General features: G+C 40.2%; 1 protein-coding gene across 1 annotated transcript in view; it reads left to right on the forward strand.

Moving 5' to 3' along the window:
* The window catches only part of TRPC7 (transient receptor potential cation channel subfamily C member 7), a 158,205-nt gene that overhangs the window by 18,709 nt on the left and 118,093 nt on the right, over window positions 1-21,403 (forward strand). Inside the window, exon 2 of the mRNA XM_043490932.1 lies at window positions 14,653-14,794. The gene's annotated coding sequence lies outside the window, so the exon portion shown is untranslated. The remainder of the gene's footprint in view (window positions 1-14,652; window positions 14,795-21,403) is intronic.

The raw sequence follows: 21,403 nt of genomic DNA on the forward strand, positions 1-21,403 counted from the left end.
TAAAGCACCTTCCTGAATGCTGCAGACATTGCCTGATACGTATGTGAAATATGCTGCCTGCTTAGTTTTGCATGACATGAGATGCATGCATATAATTTCTTTTGAAAATGACATTCTGGGCTACATTCTATGCTGTAACTCCACTGATATCAGTGGATTGTGTCAATGATGAATTCAACCCATTTAAAAAAAGAGTAGCACACAAGGATTCCACCTGTTCTAACGTCATCCCAAGAATTAGTATAATCACTTGGTTTTGTTTCCTATGGAAACAATGGCTTCTACTTACACAGGCTGGACATGAGAGAGCCTACAGAACTGCACACTACACTTTAGTTGCCATCACAATAATCACCAACCTGTATCATTTCTGATATAGCTTGTTTGGGGGAAGGGACAAAATTCATCTCATTTCAATTCAAAGTTTACTGTTGGCTGAGTCTTTATCCCAGTGAAGTTAGAGGCAAAATTCCCATTGACTTCAGTGGAGGAATAAACAGGTCCAAGATTGAAAGAATTTGCCAGTTCCATTATGTAAATGATAATCGAAAAGAGGATTTTCTGTTAATACACCTTGTCCTGGTCATCACTAGGAGACTACATGGATAAACATGAAGCAACCACATATTTATTAAGCAAAGCAAACTGCAATACATCCCTAACAAATACTACTACTCATTCTTGGGAACTGCTCTTTATCTAGTCAAATGTTCTGATAAATATATCTGCAATTAAAGTGTAATCTACCATACAGACTAGCTTCTGAGCCATTGCCTGAGTTTGTATTCTTAACTGTAAGGCACATTATAGGGTAGGCCATGACCCAAATGTAATGCTAGCAGACAGAGCAAAGCTTATGACAATTAGTGGAAGTAAAAATATAAGAGCCTCAATGCAGTTCTAAAACATATCTATTTTTTCACGCATTACTCTATTGACTATTAAAGGCACGAGTCAAAATTTTCTAACTTGGCTGCCCAAAGCTAGGTACCGAAATCCGTGGTGATTTTTCAGAGGTGGATGCACTGTAGTTCTCAACTGCAGTCATAGCAATAGTGCACTTAGTATCTCCATAACCTAAAAGCTGTGTATGCAATTCAGTGATAAGTAAACTACAAGGAATCCAATCAATGCTAAGTTAGGCTTTGATCCTGCAAATACTTGTGCACATGCTAAAGTTTAAGCACCTCCCACTGATGTCACTACTCAAATGCTTCAAAGTTAAGCATGGTACACAAGGGTTATCAGGATATAAGGGCCTTAAGGTGCCAATTATATATATATGATTACATGGCAAGGGTGGTCAATACAATTATTCCATATGATTTTTATGGCCAGTATGTCATAAGGATGTAAAGCAGTATGATGAAAAGCTTATCAGTTCAAGAAATAATGGGGGGAAAAATCCTCAGGAATGCTTATTATGCATAGTACAGGCAATGGGAAAAGCAGTGTGGTTTTACCAGTAAACTGATTCTCAGTCATCAGACTTCATAATTAAATATACTGTCTCTGAGGGTATTTCTATCTACACTACTATTCAATATAGTCAAATACAAGAGCTTAAAATTACATGGAAAACTGAACTCCGCTGCCAGCTTTTGCCAAACAAAAGAAAAAAGTAATATCTGGCAATATTTCATATAAACCTTCTTTGAAAATACCTGCATTTAAAAAGTTGACTGAGCTAAACTTTCCTGTTTTGGAACACAAATAATATTACATTGACATTATAAAACCTTAATAGTGTAGTGACTTCTTATTGTTCGTTACAATGAATAAAAACTGTCCCTGATCTAGAAAACACGCATGTGTATAACTATTTGTACAAAAGCAATCCCATTGAACTGAGTGCGTGTTTACAGTAGCAAGGCCTATTCATTTGTATAACTATGGCTGATCACTATCCTATATAATAAATATTTGAATGAAAGATTTGAGTAGCACTAAGTAACAAACAGCTACTAATCCATTAGCTGTGCAGGTACAGTATCCTCTGCAGTTAGTAATTTTTCACACATCTATAAAAATTAGAGGGCGGGGGGGAACTCTGGACCTATTTCTCATTTACCCTAAGGCTGTTTTACATTATGGCCCTTCTACATTGCCAGAATTGTGTGAAGGGGCCTCAGTGTAATTAAGAATCAAAACCCTTCTCTGTAATTCTGGGTGATGGAGGTAGTGGATTCACCATCCACTGCAAGGAGATAACTGCCCTGTGAATTACCTTCTTGGTGTGATCCTCACAATGGGGTGGGAGTCCTGTTCAATTTTAGACTGATATACCTTGTATAAATTAGAAGTTTCGGTCTACATATTTTTCTCTGATTTTGTTTGCTCGATATCATTGCAATCACAGAAATGCAAACTCTTTATAGAGAGCTGAAACCAAACTCAAGAGTCTGTAAAAGCGTTGCAGACAGTCTCAGTGGCTAAACATGCTGCAAAACTGGGGAAACTGGAGTTGGATCTAAAATACACGTGAAGTGAAAATAATACAATAAATATCACATTTTTAGGGAATGTCTTACACCCCCTTTCACTCCCCACTTGTCCTATCAGTTTCTGAGATGAACCTGAGGCATGATGGAGGCCGAACAGTCACACAGGTTACAATTACTCTTAAACCGTATCTGCTACATAGGGCAAAGGAATGACTTGCATACTCAATGCCTAGTCTTCTTGTTACTCAGGAAAAACCCCTGTTGATGCCAATGGGAATTTTATTTGAATAAGAACTACATGTTTGGTCCCTGAAAGATTAAATATTAATATAAAATAAATATTTACAGCCAAGGCCCACTCAAGGATTTACTCCAATGTAATTGAGAGCCAAATTTGACCCTACATTCCCTTAACAAACAAAGGACACTGTCCAAATATTTCTAATATCTCTTAAGGTCCTTCACCATTTTTATATCTGTGATGGCTACCTCTGATAATTTTCAATAATAAAAAGAAAGAGAGAACCCAGCAATCAATGACAGGCAATTTATCTTTGCTGTATGCCAGTCCTCTGCAAATGAGAGAACAAATGCACTTCAAACAACTGAACAAGCCAATCAACCTTTCTCCTCTCTCATGATTATGACAAGTACAGCAAGTGCACATTTAATCTGCTTAAAATAGTTCGTTCTATAATTAGTTTTACTACAAATAGCAGTTATTTTTCTCAAACCTGAATACTTAAGAGGGAGCATCTGAAGGTTCTTATCACATAAACAGCCATAATTTTTTTTTTAAAATACACTCTTTTTAATATAGACATGAATGGTCTTCTAGATCTGGCCTAATCTAATTTTGGGAGTAACTTGGATTTTTTTTTATACCAAGCGAACTCCACCTACTCATTATTCGTATGGGCTTCTGATAAGGAAAAGATCCAGCCTGCTACATATTTAAATATAAAATTAGTCATAGAGCTGTAGGTTACAAGGTGATGGGAAGCTGTGAAATAGACAGCAATGGTAATAGAATCTGCATAGCAATCAGTTTTGTAATACTGTAATTAACCTACTTATGGAAGTATATGTATTTATGCAGTGAAGTCTGACACCAGCTGAGTTTAAACGAGGTATGTTATGATGTATTATTAACTCATTGTCAGCCTTTTAGTGCCCTGATTCTGATCTCAGTTACCCTGTTTTTTTCTACTTGTGTAGCTCCATTGACTTCAGTGTAGTTATTCCTGATTTACACTCATGTAAATAGAAAAGGAGTACTTGTGGCACCTTAGAGACTAACAAATTTATTTGAGCATAAGTTTCGTGAGCTACAGCTCACTTCATCGGATGCATTTGGTGGAAAATACAGAGGGGAGATTGATATACACACACAGAGAACATGAAACAATGGGTTTTATCATACACACTGTAAGGAGAGTGATCACTTAAGATAAGCCATCACCAGCAGCGGGGGGGGGGGGGGGGGGGAGGAGGAAAACCTTTCATGGTGACAAGCAAGGTAGGCTATTTCCAGCAGTTAACAAGAACATCTGAGGAATAGTGGGGCGTGGGGTGGGGGGGAGAAATACCATGGGGAAATAGTTTTACTTTGTGTAATGACTCATCCATTCCCAGTCTCTATTCAAGCCTAAGTTAATTGTATCCAGTTTGCAAATTAATTCCAATTCAGCAGTCTCTCGTTGGAGTCTGTTTTTGAAGTTTTTTTGTTGAAGGATAGCCACCCTCAGGTCTGTAATCGAGTGACTGGAGAGATTGAAGCGTTCTCCAACTGGTTTTTGAATGTTATAATTCTTGACGTCTGATTTGTGTCCATTTATTTTTTTACGTAGAGACTGTCCAGTTTGACCAATGTACATGGCAGAGGGGCATTGCTGGCACATGATGGCATATATCACATTGGTAGATGCGCAGGTGAACGAGCCTCTGATAGTGTGGCTGATGTGATTAGGCCCTATGATGGTGTCCCCTGAATAGATATGTGGATCTCCCCTCTGTATTTTCCACCAAATGCATCCGATGAAGTGAGCTGTAGCTCACGAAAGCTTATGCTCAAATAAATTTGTTAGTCTCTAAGGTGCCACAAGTACTCCTTTTCTTTTTGCGAATACAGACTAACACGGCTGCTACTCTGAAACCTATTTAAGGCTTCTATCTTTGCTTCCTCTGTCCCTTCACATGTGTAGAGGCATGCATTTGCCAGTGAATACTTCATTAGTTTTTCAAAGGCACGTGGGAGGGAAGGGGCAAATCATGCTCATTTATTTACATGAGTTGTGTCATTTGGTTTACATGCGACTGTATGGTGAGCATGATTTAACTAGGAGTATGGCTTTATGCTCTGTATAAGCAAAATGAATTTGAGGTGAGAATTTTTTTCAATACATTTATTTTTATTTATATCTTTTAATTGAATTTTTGAAATACAACTATAGATGGCTATCCAGTACTCTAGGTGTTTTTCCTGTTATATGAACATCACAACATAAACAAAGTACTGCTAGTACCTATATCACCCTGTCCACACCAGCTTGAACAGCCTCAGTGAAGAGACTGGGGGCAAAAGAAATAAGGTGAAATCCTCAATTTGAGAGGCATAAGAGATTTCCCAAAATTCTGGACTGTACCAAAGCAACATTTTATTCTTTTCCCATTTTGCAACAATTTTGGTCTGTCTTTTTTGTTGTTAAATCTGATCTCTTGGCCGCTTTCATCACTAAATGGAGGGATCACGGATAAGCTTTCTTCAGTGAATTATGCTGTTACGCTTGACATTGTGAAATGAAAGACATCTCCCCGGACTCCCAAAGGTGAGAGTATTGACATTCTGTTTTCATTATGCAGTACAATGTTCATCTTTAAAGACAGACAATTGCTGCTTCTTTTGAAAATATATTGTACGTGTGAAACACACTCTGGAGATTGTCACAAAGCTCAACTTCCAGAATTATATACAATAAAAAGTGTATCCCGGCAAACGAACAAACAAGAAATACAACAAAGATAGTAAGTATAATTGGACAGAAGTAGATCTAAACTCAATGGAGTTATGCTGATTTACATGAGGTGATGCTCTGGCCTAGCATTGTTTGTTATATTTTATTGACCTCTTGTCAGCCTGATGTCTAAGGAAATTGTGATATTTAAACACTTTATCCCCATGGTAGACAGACATGAGAGGTCTGCAGAGCAGGAGCAACCCCACTGTAGTCAATGCACAATTCAGCATGAATGCTAAATCAGGCCCTTCAGGGGCAAAACTCCTCACACAAAGCTGTTGGGGGAAAAAGATGCCACATGGTACATTATGTGCAAAAAGACAGGATGGAGCAAAGCAATTTCTGCTCAGTCTTATGCATCTGGATGGGGGATGTAACATTTCTAGTACATATGCCTGAAGCTTGTTTGTAACTTCTGCATGCCACGGTGCGCTGCCCCATGGGTAGGTTCCTTGTGGTGAGCTCCGCAGCATTATGAGCATTTGGAACAAAACAGAAAAAGAAAAGTAAATACTACAGAACGCTGTCTAATTCATGGAATACAGTGGAAAAGGCATATATTATATTTCTGATAAAGACTGTAATAATTCTGACATTGTAAAAAAAAAAAAATCAAATCCCATTATTATCTTAAAACTATCATCTCCTGGTTCCCTTCAGATGATATCCCATTTCAGAGTGACATGATTCTGAAAGGGACTCAGTGATGAGAGATGTTTATGGAATTTGAGAGAGAGAGCATATTACACAACGGATGAGGCAAATGAAATAAATAAATATATTACTATTCTTCCTTTCTTGTAAATGTAAAACTTATTAACTGCTTTATGATAAAAGTCAGATATGGCTTTCAGGCACTGAATTACCTTTTCAGCTACTTTCAACCTTTAGCAAACAATCATAAAGCTTTCACTGTGGTAGTAATGCAAACTTTGGCCACCTGACCCCATATCTGAGTCATGCGTTATTACAACATGTAGTAGTATTAAATGTTAACAGCCAGCTAACAGATCTAATAATGCTAACTGTGTAAAATGGTCTCCGGACGGCTGTGTGTGTGTTCCAGAATAGGTATGAGTTACCTTATTGGCCAAATAAACTCACTTGGAAGATCAATACGGCTTGCTGAATCAGGTACTGAATGGGCTTATCCTGTATCTAAATCAATTACTCAAATAAACTTGTGAGGATTAATTGATTTTTTTTAAAATTAAGTAGGTTTTTAAAAAAAAACTTTTTTGAGGACAAAACACAGCTGTGGCTGTATCTTCATGGTCTTGGCAATGTTTAGTAACAAACTCCAGTCTTGGGTTTGTCGGGAAGAAAGACAGTCTTTAATTCACTGTATAATCATTCAGATCAGTCAGCATCTGCTCAGGTTTTTGGAAATGTTTTAGTTCACACTGAGTATGCTCTGAAGCTTAACATAAGCATTTCATTATTCATATTACATTATCTCATCTGAATAGTGACTCCCATGCTAGTAACTTGATTCCTGTCCTCACAGTTAAATCACTGTCCCCAGAGGCAATGCCATCATTCTCCTGCTTGTTCTGTGTCCTGGATCTTGCCCACAAGCTCATGGTCTAACTGATTTCCATATTTGGAGTTGGGAAGGAATTTCCCCCGGATCAGATTGGCAGAGACCCAGGGGGGTTTTCACCTTCCTCTGCAGCATGGGGTCTGGGTAAAACTTGCAGGTTTAAACTAGTGTAAATGGTGGATTCTCTGTAACTTGGTCTTTTAACCATGATTTGAGGACTTCAGTAACTCAGCCAGAGGTTAGGGGTTTATTACAAGAGTGGGTGGGCGAGGTTCTGTGGCCTTCAGTGTAGGAAGTCAGACTAGATGATCATGATGCTCCCTTCTGACCTTAAACTCTATGAATCTATAATCACTTCAGTGATTTAACCTGCATCCTCCCTGCAAAGTGTGGGTGACTTACCAACCCAAGTGGAACCAGAATCTAGCCTTTAACCCACACTGCCAGTCAGGCCAGACTGAAATCACCTCTAAACTCAGATGAGAGGTTTGTGTGTGAACAGGAGCTGGGTTAGAAGCAAAACCCAGATAACAGTAGGAAGGAGGTAACTCTGCAGTGAAGTCCTCCCTAAGCGTTTACAGGAATGTGCCATTAGATCAAAGCAATGTGATTTCCTGTGAGAAATTCCACAAGGACTTCTCTCAGAGTAGCAGCCCTGTTAGTCTGTATCCGCAAAAAGAAAAGGACTTGTGGCACCTTAGAGACTAACAAATTTATTTGAGCATAAGCTTTTGTGAGCTACAGCTTCATCTGATGAAGTGAGCTGTAGCTCACCAAAGCTTATGCTCAAATAAATTTGTTAGTCTCTAAGGTGACACAAGTCCTCCTTTTCTTTTTACAAGGACTTCTGTGGGTTTGGAGTAGGATGCTGCTGTACAGTGTTGTCATCCCTACCTCATGTGTGACCTCTTAGTCACGTCTCCACAAAACTCCTGGAGCCCCAACTCCAGAAGATTAGCAAGAAAGAACTTCTGAAGAAAAAGGGGTCTTTGTTACTTGGGCTTTTTCTCTCCCTACCTTCAGAGTGCCTGTTGTTTTCCTCCATGTGGAAAATGCAGGGGAGATATTCCTATGAACCTATGTTTGAATCAGCACTTCAAAGACAGGCCCAATGCTTATTTTGCAAATACCTCATAGACCCTAATAGCTATGTGATTGCTTCCAATTTAGCCCAACATTAGCAGCATTGTCAGGTTTTTTTCAAACCTGCACACACAGCTTTGTCCTATCCTGAAAGTCTCTTGGGTATTCATAAAGAACTTGAGTGGGTTGCAACTTGGTGCTTCACCTGTTTTGATAAATTGGTGAGCCACTGCATCTTAACTGTTGTTGAACAACTGCTTTTGCCCACCTTCATATGTTTTCAGTGTTTAAGAATAAGATTGGGAGCCAGGGATAAGCAAATCTGAGCCACATGCACAGCATGATACTGTATTGTGGGTTCCTTTTGTAGGTTTCATATTAGCCACAAAATAAAGGTCTGGGATGAAAGTAATTGGGATGAGAGATCAAAGGAGTAAGGATCACACTGACCAACTGGAATGCCGAGGCACATTGACTTCAGTGTGATCTTTTTTGAAAGCCCTTCCTACAGTGTTGCAGCCTCAACGTAGATGTACCACCAGTAACATCTGCCTTATTTTTCCAATTACGTGCATCACTATTCAGCTGGTACACACAGCAAAACTGACAGGATCTTGGATAGTGTTTTCTCCTCTCAGACCATGTATGAGTTATCCACTTCCACCTCCTCTATGACACTGTGGGTGTGAAACAGCCTTTTAGAGGAAGGATTTCCTAAGGGAAAATCTTTGCTTTTGCTACAGGCCACATATTAGTGGTTGCTTTTGAACACTGAAAGTGCCTGAAAATTCTTGTTCTGCTGTTAGTGCTTTTTTGACACATTTCCAATATTGCCTTCCTAGGGGGTCAGTTCTGAAGGCTGCTGGCTTCTCTCTTTAACCCTTTCCTGACTTGAGAATTTAGTGTGCTGTGTCTTTGCCATCTTTTGTAATGGTTGGTCTAAAACATGCTCACCAGTTGTATATATCATATTGTAAAAGTACTTTGCTGGTTTGGGGCCTATGGGGTTAGAGGATGCTCGTCGGACTGCTTATCACCTTGCACGATCGAGTCCCTGATTACCCCCTATTTCTAGAGAGATCTTTGGTACCATCTACAGGTAATGGAATGCTCTAGCATATGGCTGAATGGGATCAGACCGCTTAAATCGTGGTAAGGTGACAATGAATATGTTTGGAATAATAAATGCCTCTTGAATTGCAAGATGCATGTAGGATGGACTACTCCCTGACTGTAATATAACAACAGACTCATAACACAGCATTGACAGGAGGCAATCCCTGGAGCCTGGCTTTTTGTTCATTGCAGTAAAACTCTTAGTATTGCCAATGGCAGCAGCAATAAAATATTGAAGATACAGTATCAACAAATCTGAAAAATGGAAATACCTAGCAAAAGAAGAGAGGGTTTAAACTATGTTTGCTCTTTTTCTGTGCTTTGAAGTTCAAGTCTGCTTTGACACAGTTCTTTCTGGAGAACAACATTTACATTTTGCAAAAAGACTATTCCTGACCCATATTTTATTTTTCAGGCAGGAGCAATTTGGAAATGGTAAATGTTATTGTAACAGCAGGGGTCCGTACTGAAGGTGTTTAATTTCTGATTTCTGTAATTTCTGCTTGGTAGAAATGGGGGAAGCTTTCCTGCAGTGATTGAGGATTGAAGGGTGCCAGAGCATGCATATGTCTTCTCTATGTAACTTGCAGTGGATATTGTCTTTGTAGCATTCATTAAAATGTAACACTTCTAGGTAACCATTAGAACTGGCTGAAATTTTTTTAATGGAATGCTGATTTATTGAAATGGAATCATTTTGCAGGAATGTGTTCATTTTTTGATGAAATTCAGTTGGGGGAAAAAACTGAAATGAAGTGCTTTGGAAGGTTTTGATTTTTCACTTTGAAACTACTTTTCATTTAGAATTTTATTTTATATTATAACTCTATAAATACACAGTCTAATTCAAAATGAAACATTCTGAGTTTATCTAAATGATGTTTCTATTGATGGAACCAAAGGCGGGTTGTTGGTTTTTGTTTTTGTTTGGAAAATTTCATTTCTCAGGAAATTTCATATTTTATTGGTGTTCTTTCTGATTCAGCTTGAATGAAAACAGATTTTGAAATCACAGAATTTCCTGCAAAATAGAAATTCTGGTGCACACACATCTCTAGTAATGTCGGGGGATGGTGGGAGTGGCTGTAACGGGGCAGTTTGACCTAGTGGTTGGAGCCAGGGGGGTGGAGGCTGTTGGAAGTTGCATCAAAATTACATGTGATCAAAATGTGATCAAAATTCTGCCTACGGATTACTCCCTAGCTATTTGCTTTGAATATTTGCTATTTTGTTTCTACAAGTCAGATGATATATTTTTGTTCTCTGATCATCGGAGTGCAACTACTGGAACTATTTGTGTGTATGTCTGAATTCTCTTGAATAGGAATGAAAAATTTTCGCTTTCCACAAGGCATTTGAATGGCTTAGGGAGCAGTCCTGCCAGTAAACTTGTTCATTAGAGTATTTCTAGAAAAGAGACCCAAAAAATCCAATGAATGTGTGTGGATGCTATTTGTAGTAGTCATTCAATCATATGCAGTTTGCAACCTATGAAGTTTTTTCCCATAATTAATTATTAATTTTACTACGTCGAGGAAGATTTTAATGTATCAGAGACAAGATCTTGGCTGCACTACAATTTGGGTAAAGTCACTTTCCCTCCAATTTGTAGCAATTCCACTAGAGAGTACTTATACAAAGGAGCAAGATGATGAATAATATCTATATCTATATCTATATCTATAGATATATAGATATATATATATCAAAAAGGTCTGAGAGAAACAAACTCATAGAAAAAATAAGTTATTTGACCTGGACGAAGCAACAATTCTGTAAACAGAAGACCCAACTCTTGTAATTGCACCTCCATTGTTACTCATTCCTTATGCAAGGCCATTGACTTAAAATTTGCCAGAGTAAGTTTTAAGTATTATGCAATGGGCCAAATCCTGAGGAGGCAGTTCTAGCAGGAGTAATATTTAACTGAGATTTGGATAATTCAGGGGATCTCCATGGAAATGTTAATATGGGACATCTTGGCAAGAATGAGAGATATGGTGCAGCTTTTAAGTATAATTAAAGTGAAATCCAAAAGGAGGAGGTATTATGGGGAAATATGGCTGCAAAGTTTTCAGAAAAGCACATTTTGGAAGAATGCGGGAAGTGTTGCATAAAATCAGATTAGAAAAACCAATGGAGGGAAAGGATGCAGAAGAGAAATGGAAAGTGTTCAAAGCTAAATTAATTTGTGCCCAAGAGTAATAGTGGCCATCTGGCAATACATACAGAATCTGCACACTGGGAGAAGGGAAACAACTGTTTGGATGCAAAAAGAAAGTACAAAAATCATCAAAAGCAAGGAATAATTATATACAGGATAAGGACAATCAGAAGGGCTCTGGGAAGGTGACAATAAAATGAAGTACAGTAAAGCTGAATGAAGTATGAAGGAAAAGAAACAAAAGAGTTGTACTAAGACAAGGTTAATAAGACATTTGGAAGCATGTGCAGCGTGACAGCTCATTGGGAGAAAGCTTGGCCTCTAAAGAATAGCACAGGTTATTTGTTGCTAGAACATTTAAACATTAGACATTGCCAAACATCAGGGCCAAATCACCACCTCCTTTGGTAAAATGTGAGAGAGGGAGAAAATCCCCTGTGGGGAGGCAGTGTTTGGTTCCCCAGCCCCACTGACATGGAAATGAGCTGTGATTTTGACCTAGAGGATCCCTACAAACCTGCACAGATTTTGGAGGATCAGCAAAAGCCCAGCTGAAAACATTTTGTTGCAACATTTTTCCAACAGAAAATGCTGTTTTGACAAAACTGATCTTTTGTGAAATCATTTTTTTTAGAAAAAAATTGGCAAGAGAAGATTTCAAAATATCCTCTTTTAACACTTCTTGAATGAAAGGTTTTGATTTTTCATTTCAAAAACTACTCTTTTGTTTAGAAATTTGCTTTTTTGTATAAAAATATTAAAGGACATTTTAAAATGGTAGAAGTCAATATGAAGTATTCTGAATGTATCAAAATGAAAAGTTTTGATTGACCCAACATAAAAAAAAATTATGAATTTAATTTCACAAACAGCTTCGAAATGTTGGCATTTTGTCCCAGTTTGAGATGAAAATAATTAATATCTTCTCCCTACTCCCCCCATGATGGAAAATCCATTTTCTAACTAACTCTAGAGGCCAGTGCTATCCATGTTTAGGGCCTGTGACTCCATGCCAACTCTGTCCTCCTGGCAGCCCCTCCCTTTTACTCCCTGAAGATCCCAAGCCTGCAGACTGCCCCATGGAGTCCTAAAAAAAGAAAGAGTGCCTCAGAGGTAGCTGGTTCCCTTCCCCAAAGGAGAGGCAACATCCATGCCTTGGGGCCATAATCTGGCACTTTTTAATTAGCATCATAGGAGGGATGGTATACCAAGACAGGACAAGCAGCATGAAAAATGTGAAAGGAAGTTAGCATAATCTGAAGACAAAAAATTGGCAAGCCTTAAGTGTCAGCTGAGATCAATCCTAGACTTGTGAAGAAAGTGACAAAAGAAGTGTGCATGAGTATACTGAGAGAAGTGATGGAAATGCTTCTTCCATCAGATGGAACTTAGTGGAACATCTCTAGGTAAAACAAAATGGTGAAAATATCAGCTTTTGCAGGCAAAGTGAAAACTGGCAGTTCCACAAAGCCCTGGTTAGGAGACCTCCTGTTACTAGAAATTAATGAAGTATCTTTGAAATATCATGTACAGTGCTTGTCAGCATGAAAATTCTGTTAGTACGTCTAAGTCTTAGACATCTTGTCGTCTTTTTTCAGCACCGTATCTTTAGGTAGGTCTGAAATAAACAAGGTGCAATCGAATGGCTTAGAATTCCTTTACAATGGCCAGCCTGATCCTAGTGCTGCTTTCTTTGTTAGTATCATCCCCTCTGCACTGTCAGAGTTCTGTGTATACCATCCTCCTTTACTAAAGCCTCTAGAGCCATAAGAAGTTGAAGACATAGCTCAGGCTCAACATGGCATAGGAGTATTCTGCCTATACCCCTTTTCACTGGCCATGCCCCTTTTCCTAACTATGACAGCTGAGGAAAGGTTGTGGTGTATAAATCCCTTCATCAGCCATTCACAACTGGAGTGTCACCCTTGCTGTATGGTGGTTCTATCTGGGCAGTGTAGGAAAGTTTACTGTCAAAACCTGTGGCAGTGCAGTGCAAAGCATCTGCATTATCCTGAGGATCTGGCCTTAGGATGTAAGAGATTGATTTGACAGGACTTAAGTACTTCTTCATTTTAATTTATTTCATTTCAAATAAATGCTTCATTTTAAGCACTGGCATAAAAGTGGTTGGCTGAATAGAGATGAACTTCACCATATTCTTAAAGTTAATTAGGTGCTTTGTTTCTTCATTGAATTGGGGCCTAAGACAACATAATGAAATTTGGACTTTAATCTCTAATCTATTTACAACGGTTTGCAAGACTACAGCATTACAGTGGAAAAGAGATAACTGAGATGTACATGCACATTTTTAAAACCAGTAGAGAGGCCATAATCTCAGGACTGGTCTACACACGAAACTTATATCAGCATAGCTACTTTTCTCAGGGGTGTGAAAAAATCCTCACTTCTGAGAGACACGGCTGCATCGACCTAACCCCCAGCGTAGACAGTGCTAGGTCAATGGAAGAATTCTTCTGTCGACCTAGCTATCACCTCTTGGGGAGATGATTACCTACAGCAATGGGAGAACCCCTCCTGTTACTGTAGTGAGTGTCTATACTGACGCACTACAGCTGCATCGCTACAGCTGAGCCACTGTAATGTTTTAAACATAGGCATAGCTTCAGGAAATGTCTCACACAACAAAAGAGCTACACAGTGCTCTCCACAGTAAACTGAAGTTAAAAAGAACTTCAAAGGAATCTAGGTACATAGTTGTAATCACCATGAGATGTATAGACATTCCATTACCAATACTACCAAGAGACACTATTAGATGTCATTTTAAAAGGGAGTTGGATATGTCATTTGAGGAAGAGGTGTTATGGAGTAAATCAGTTAAGTCTAAGAAAGGGATAGGAGTTACCTCTTTCCATTTTAAAATTCAGATTGTGTCATGAATTGCTCTCTCATGAACTTGTAAGTAAAGTGAATAAATGTTTCCTTGTTCTTTATTTTAACTTGAACATATAGCTGGTATTGGATCCCTTGTTTTAAAAAAAATCAACATCATTGATTTGTGTACCAGAATGTATTTTGGTCAAATGCTATATCCCCCTTTTTATGTGGGACATAGAGAAATACTCCTTTGTTGACATGAAAGGATAGCTTTCCTTTTCTTTATATGAAGAATTTGTGCAAAATCTGATTATCAATAAGTTGCTTTCAAAATAAAAGTGGGTTAAAAGAAATCGCTGCTTTTCAGACTAGCCCCTTTGCTGTTTGTGTCTTGTTAAATGAATCCATCACTCTGACTCTCCCCTACTGCTATTCTAATTTAAGATGACCCTTTGCTTCTGGAGCAAGTTCATGCTGGTGGATAACAGACTGTGCTAGCCTCGATAAAGTTATTACAATTTTGCTCACCCATGGCAGCAGTTGAAGAAACTACATTAAAGTGAAACACAAGTGGCATAAACAACTGGTAAGATCATTGAAGTGAATGGGACTGCTCTTGAACACAGTGGTTGCAGGCCTGGGCACCCAGAGAATAATGAAAATGAATTTGATCTGCTATATTGCCAAATGAGAGGACACTTCTTTTGGATGAAATAATATTAGATCCGATGATACAGCCAGTGTTGATTACTATTCATGAATAGGTTTGTAAGCTGTCAGTCCTCCTATCCAAGTGTTCCAGAGAATGGTTAATTCATAGAACTAGTAAGGTAATATATTGTCTTTCATATCTGGTTCAAAATGGGCCCATAACAGGAACAATTAAAAGTATTTACTGTAATTTCCCTCTGTACTTGTTAATGTGTGTTTTGGAACATTTAAAGAATGTATGAAGCTCTATAGAAGGACTACATGCTTACACTTAGTTGTCTATAATAGTATGATTAGAGCAGTTGGGTATATGATTAGTTACATTTCTTGGATTGATGCTAGTTCAGCTGCTTTTGATGTTTCCGTTATTTGAAATGTTGATGTTTAATTCTATGTGTATTTGAAATAAGGGTTGAGTCAAGGTCGCAAGTAACTTTAAATAAATTGCTAGGCAAAGGGTAGCTGCAATGAAGAGATTGTTAGACTCTTTGCTCATATTGATGGAAACCCTTGGGAATCTTGGCTTAATTTTCAAAATCTTCTGAGAGAGACAAGTTTCTTACAACAAAATTCTGCAGCTTCTAAAGTTTGCTTAATTGTTTTCTAGGTTTCTTATTGGAAGGGGATTAAGTTACAATGAACTAAGATCACTTTATTCTTGAATGAAAGCATCCACCTGGGATGGTGCTAATAATATGTGTTATCTCTTATTTAGCTTTCTTGAGTGTTCCTGGGTACACATGCCCTTAGAGGGTAAGTTTAGGTGGGGGGAGGGAGGAGACAACAAGTCTTAGTCTAAGTTGTGTGCAATGCTGAGCACATTTTCAGCATTCACCCAATATATAACACAAATAACACAACAGTTGTTATAGCAACAATAGGAGGTCTTTTGACTCTGCACCCTTTCACATACCCACAATAATGACTATTCCAATGTTGTGCATTCAGATCATGTGAAATATGAAAGAGACAAGCCTTCATTTAACTCTGAGATCAATAAGGCTTAAATCAAAAGAGAATAGAGTATTTTGAAATAGTCAAAAAATATAGTTGCCTCAATTCTCATATAAGTGTAATTATTACAATAACAAAATACAGCTCAATACTAATTGCAAAATTCAGAAGTTGCACAATTTTGTGGTAGATGGCATGCTTGGGAAGTGCAAGACATGCCACGGATTGGCTTTCCAGCTTGCTGCATTCCACCAACATTGGGATATGCTACAAGCCAGCAGTGGTGACCCTCAATAACCATATGAAATACTTCTCATTCTACTGAAATATATGCCATAGACCACAGATTTCTCCAACTCTTTCTCATGTCTTTCACAAGCAATTTTCCCATTCTATTGTATCCTTTTACACATGGGGATCTGGAATAATTAAGTTCAATTATAACATTGTCAATATTTTATTGGCTTCAGATGAAAACTACATTTATGGAGAGGCATAATCTGTTTTTTTAATTTCTGGATACAAATTCTCCAGAAAGATCCATGTGCTATCTCTGAGTGCTAGATACTGTTTGATCTTTAATTTTTTACCTAGATAAAAGAAGTGGGTAAAATACATGTGGACAGAGAACTTCCTATTTACCTTATAACTGGGAAGGCTCAGGAGTGTGAATCATGCCTACTGAATTAAATTAAATACACAATACATTGTCAGCACCTCCTCATTTTTCATGCAGTAGATTAGGAGAAAAATGGTTCTAAATGGTGAAACCACTCACTTGTTCATTCTAGGTTGAGTATTTTTCTGAAGATTTGGTAATATTTGCTACTGATAAGCAAATAAAAATGGTTGGCTTTAGATTGGAGTCATTTTCCCATCGAGCAGATTTGAAAAGTTATGAATAGGTTGAACTATCTATCACCTTGAAGAGTATTTAACCTGATGTTTTGGTGTTGGTAATTGTTATGGTTTTCATGCAGGCTGTTCTTCATCTGTGAAGATTTTATATACGAATTGTTTCATCTATTGGTTTGTGAAGATGAAAACCAACTACTGGATGGCATAAAATTAAAGTAATTGTTTTGGGCGAAAAATCAAAGGACATAAGGCGCTGGGGATCTGACCTTTTTTTCCCAGTAGAAAAAGTGGGTCTAAAGCGAATGACTGCTGTCTGTCTCTCAAACATGTCTAGGTCTGAGAGGAGAGTATATTCCTGGTCGAATAATTCCTATAAATGTGATTTAAAATGCAATGTTGGGTCTATATTTAAAGTAATCTGTGTAATTATATGGAGTCAATGCCCTTGTAACTGTGACATACAACTCTCTGGCCGGGGGATATTTTGTATGTGATGTTGTGCGTTTAGCAATAGGCAGATCTTCAGGGAAGTTTTAGACTAGTCCCATCCGCGGTGTGTAGTGTCTCCCCCTGAAAGGTCATACATTCTTTTATAAGCCTCCCCCCAACATTTAGCACCATCTGGCAATACAACCTCCTCACTAAGGATCAAGACCTGGGGAAAAGCTGGTACAGATGCTCTGGCTCTGTACACTGCCTGGTTGGTGGTCTGATGGGGAACATGATCGACCTGCCACAAATATTTTGCAGATTCCCACTTGCTAGGGCGCCGCTCCCTATGGCTCAGTAAATATCCCAACGCCCCCCAGCCTCCCTACATTTACACTGGTCTCTGGAAACGGGATTGACCAGACTTCTCCCAGGTGCTTAGTTAGCAAATCTATTCCCAATTCTAAAGAGATCAACTCCAGGAGAAAGCTGGCGAAAACCTCTTGTTAACCGATTCAATCTTTCCGAACATTGGAGGAGGAGGTGGGAGGGAGAGGAGGATGTGGTGGCTCATGTCCTCCTTGTAGGGCACTGCCGGGCTCGGAAGAGACCCTGATCTTATTTCTTTGAGACTCGCACCGCTGCACGACCGAACTAGACACGGCGATAGAGCAGCGGCTGCATTCTGCATGTAATCTCCAGGAAGCCTTTAAGCCCGGGTCTGTGAATGCAGATTCACTTGTAAAAGGATGTCGGTTTCTTTTGGACCAACTCAGTTTCCCCAATAACAAGGAGCGGGCTTCGAGGGCGTTGCAAGGGGCCAGGGCCGAGGACAGGGGCAGATCGCGGGCTCAGAGTGACGGGGACAGTTTCCTCTGTGGCGATGCATTGTGAATGAGACGCCAGGAAAATGAGAAGAGCCTGGGGGTCTGGAAGCGGAGCGGGCAGTCCCGGTTCACTTTAGGGGCCCTTGATCTGGATCGTTCCAGGCAGGGGGAAGTTCACGAGGCGAGACTGAATTTGTACGCCGATGCTGCCCCGGTGGGACCAAGACGGGGAGGGAGCTTTTGGCGACAGTCGGGCGGTAGATTCGGGAGATGGACAGAGCCTTTCTCCGCCTGGCCCCCACCTGCCTGAATTAGCCCGTTGGGCGCAGACGGGCTAGACAACTTGCCGCGAAGGCTCCAGACGTGGGGAGGGACGCCTGGATGGAAAAGCGTGCAGGAGCTCGCCAGGGCTTGACCGGCGGGCTCTCCTGCCGCCTGCCTCTGGGATCCTGAGCCAGTCCCCGCCACCGGCTGCCCTACTCCGCGGGGGTCCCGCCGAGTTGGGCTGAACTGGAGGAGCACTTGTCTACCGCGCATTACAGAGCATCAGGGGTGCGTGCGTGTGTGTGTTTGCTGGGGTGGGATAAAGGGCGGGGATCGGCTGCCCCACCACCGGAGCTGCAGGCAAAAGAAAGCACAGGCCAGTCTCGCCCCAGGATCTTCCTCCAGTAAATGCATCCCTAATGGTCCCTGGGAAATTTCCCACCGCCCAGCGACGGGGATGGGGCTCTGTCTCGGAAGCTCAGCTGACTCTTGCAGCACCAGGGACAGAGCCGCGGAGCCAGCCGGCTCCCCGCACCGCCGCTCCTGCCACTAATTAACCCGCGGCTCCCAGGTCCGGTCCCTATTTCAGCACCATAGACAGCGCTTCACCGGCGGGACTGGCCACCATGCGGCGTCCGGCGCCTGCCGCTCAGCCGGGGACCGCAAACGTCTAGAGGGCACCGGACCCGGGCCCCTTACGCTGCAAGTAGGCTACTGATGCTCTCCTGTGTACGGGATCCGCGGCCGACGGTGTGTTTTTTAAGTAGGTGAAACTAAACTTGCCTCCACCGATGATTCGCCCAAATCCCTGGTTCCCAGTTATGCCCATAGAAGTGGGGTTTTGTTGTTGTTTATTGAAACTCGGCAAGAAAGCCCTTTATATAAATCTGTTGGGTTTTTTTGGGGGGGGGGGAGGTTAAATGTTTGGATGTCGATTTAATGCTATATTGATCATTGTTGCAAATCAATTTTAAAGAGTCCGTCCGTCATCGCTGGGTTTACTATGAGCAGCGCGGTTTAGGCTCTGGGTTGAGTTGCATGCCGTTGACATGTTAGAAAGAACATGTATGCAATGGAAAAGGGGACACACACACACACACACACACGCAATGCCAGGTGTGCTTAATTGAGAGTAGCCCTGTCGGAGCGGTACAGGCCTGGTGCGTCCAAAGATGGGGTTCGCTGCCCCTTTTTTTTCGAGATTGTAAATCACTGTTAAGCAGCGTTGCCAGTTAAAGTAGGTTCAATCCGCGAACCAACAGCCAAGGCTCTGTATGAAGAGAGCTGGGAACTCGCTTCTGGAAGCAGGTAGAGTGGAGCTGCTGCTTGTTCTAATCCAGAGTTATGTTGCCACCTGCTGGGGAAAGAAAAAAAAACTCGCCTCTGTTTTCAACAGCAAAATTTGTAAATGAACATGCATTCACGTGGCATATTATGGTTATGAGCTAAAGCTAATTCTGAGTGTTCTTCTACAGACAGGATAAATTATACTCAGAAAATTATGTTCCGGAACCAGGATTAGGGTTACACAACCATTAATTTTGAGAACTATTATTTTACTCAACATTCAAAACACGTTCCGCAAACACATTCTTTAGCTGATGCTAAACAGAGAATAGAGAGGGTCTGATGATTTGTACTTTACAATACAGAAAACTTTCACATGAGCCTGTCAAAAGATAGACAATATAAGAGTAACACAGGTTCCAAACAGCTTATTGGTACAAATATCCATCACATATTTTAGGAATCATTTGAATATGTATTTCCTTTAGTCATCCTTAGAGTTCTGTATGTAAAAAACAAATAGTAGATATAAGGATCAAAGCAAGAGAAAAAGAAATGAATGATTGGGTTATAAATATTTCTGGTTTAGCTATATTAATTGAAACACAAAGAAAGAAACAAAACAAAACATTTCTGTAGATTTAAAAATTATAATAATAATTGGGCAAAATCTTGGGGTCCTGATTTTGATAAAATCCCATAGCCCAAGATTTTTAAAAAGTGACTTTTTTAAAAAATGATTTTGGATGTGTGGGTGATTGGATGCCCTATTTGATACTTCTTTCAAGGGGCCTGATTTTCACCCCAAATCACTAGTTGATTTAAAATATCTTGGTCATTGATGCCAATGCATAAAGGCTACACAATGTGCATTCAGTACAGTATATACACTCCTGCCAACATATCTGGCAAACACTAAGTCCGGATGCTGTGCGGACTTGCACCCTAGCAATAATTTGGTCCTCTGAAACGCAACAGTGATGCAAACATACATCAACCAATTGCCTCAGGGTGAACTTCACCCCAGAAGTCCATAAGAAACCCAGGGTAGATTGTTTTTTGTAAGGGGTAATGGATGACAGAATCTGCCTCTCTGCTAAAACCAATGGGAAGGCTGCAGGGATGCCATATACCCTTTTCTTGGCTATTTTTCCAGCAGCCATTTGGGGTGATCCTTATTCATTAAGGTCTAGGCTTCTGGATCTAAGGGTCCCTCCCCTGGCTTCCCAACACCACTAGGCTGGACTATTTGAGCTTGATGTCAAACATCCCTTCACCCTGCTCAAGGGCCATGGGTGATGTACTATGTTTGCTCCCCATTTTTACCCCCTTGACACCAGCAGCAGCTGTATCATAGGTCTTACATGAATGGCCTTGTCTATGTGGATGAAGGTACTTCACCCTAATGGGTACATTTTCCAAAGGGATGTAGGCTGACTTAGATTCATAGATACTAAGGTCAGAAGGGACCACTCTGATCATCTAGTCCGACCTCCTGCACAGCGCAGGCCACAGAATGTCACCCACCACTCCTATGAAAAACCTCACCCATGTCTGAGCTATTGAAGTCCTCAAATCATGGTTCAAAACTTCAAGGAGCAGAGAAGCCTCCCTCCAGTCAACCATGCCCCATGCTACAGAGGAAGGCAAAAAAAACCTCCAGGGCCTCTCCAATCTGCCCTGGAGGAAAACTCCCTCCCGACCCCAAACATGGCAATCAGCCAAACCCTGAGCACATGGGCAAGATTCACCAGCCAGATACCCAGGAAAGAATTTTCCATAGTAAATCAGATCCCATCCATCTAATATCCCATCTCAGGGGATTTGGCCTATTTACCCTGAATATTTAAAGATCAATTACTTAC

This window comes from Dermochelys coriacea, chromosome 8, assembly GCF_009764565.3.
Source record: "Dermochelys coriacea isolate rDerCor1 chromosome 8, rDerCor1.pri.v4, whole genome shotgun sequence".
NCBI lineage: Eukaryota > Metazoa > Chordata > Testudines > Dermochelyidae > Dermochelys > Dermochelys coriacea.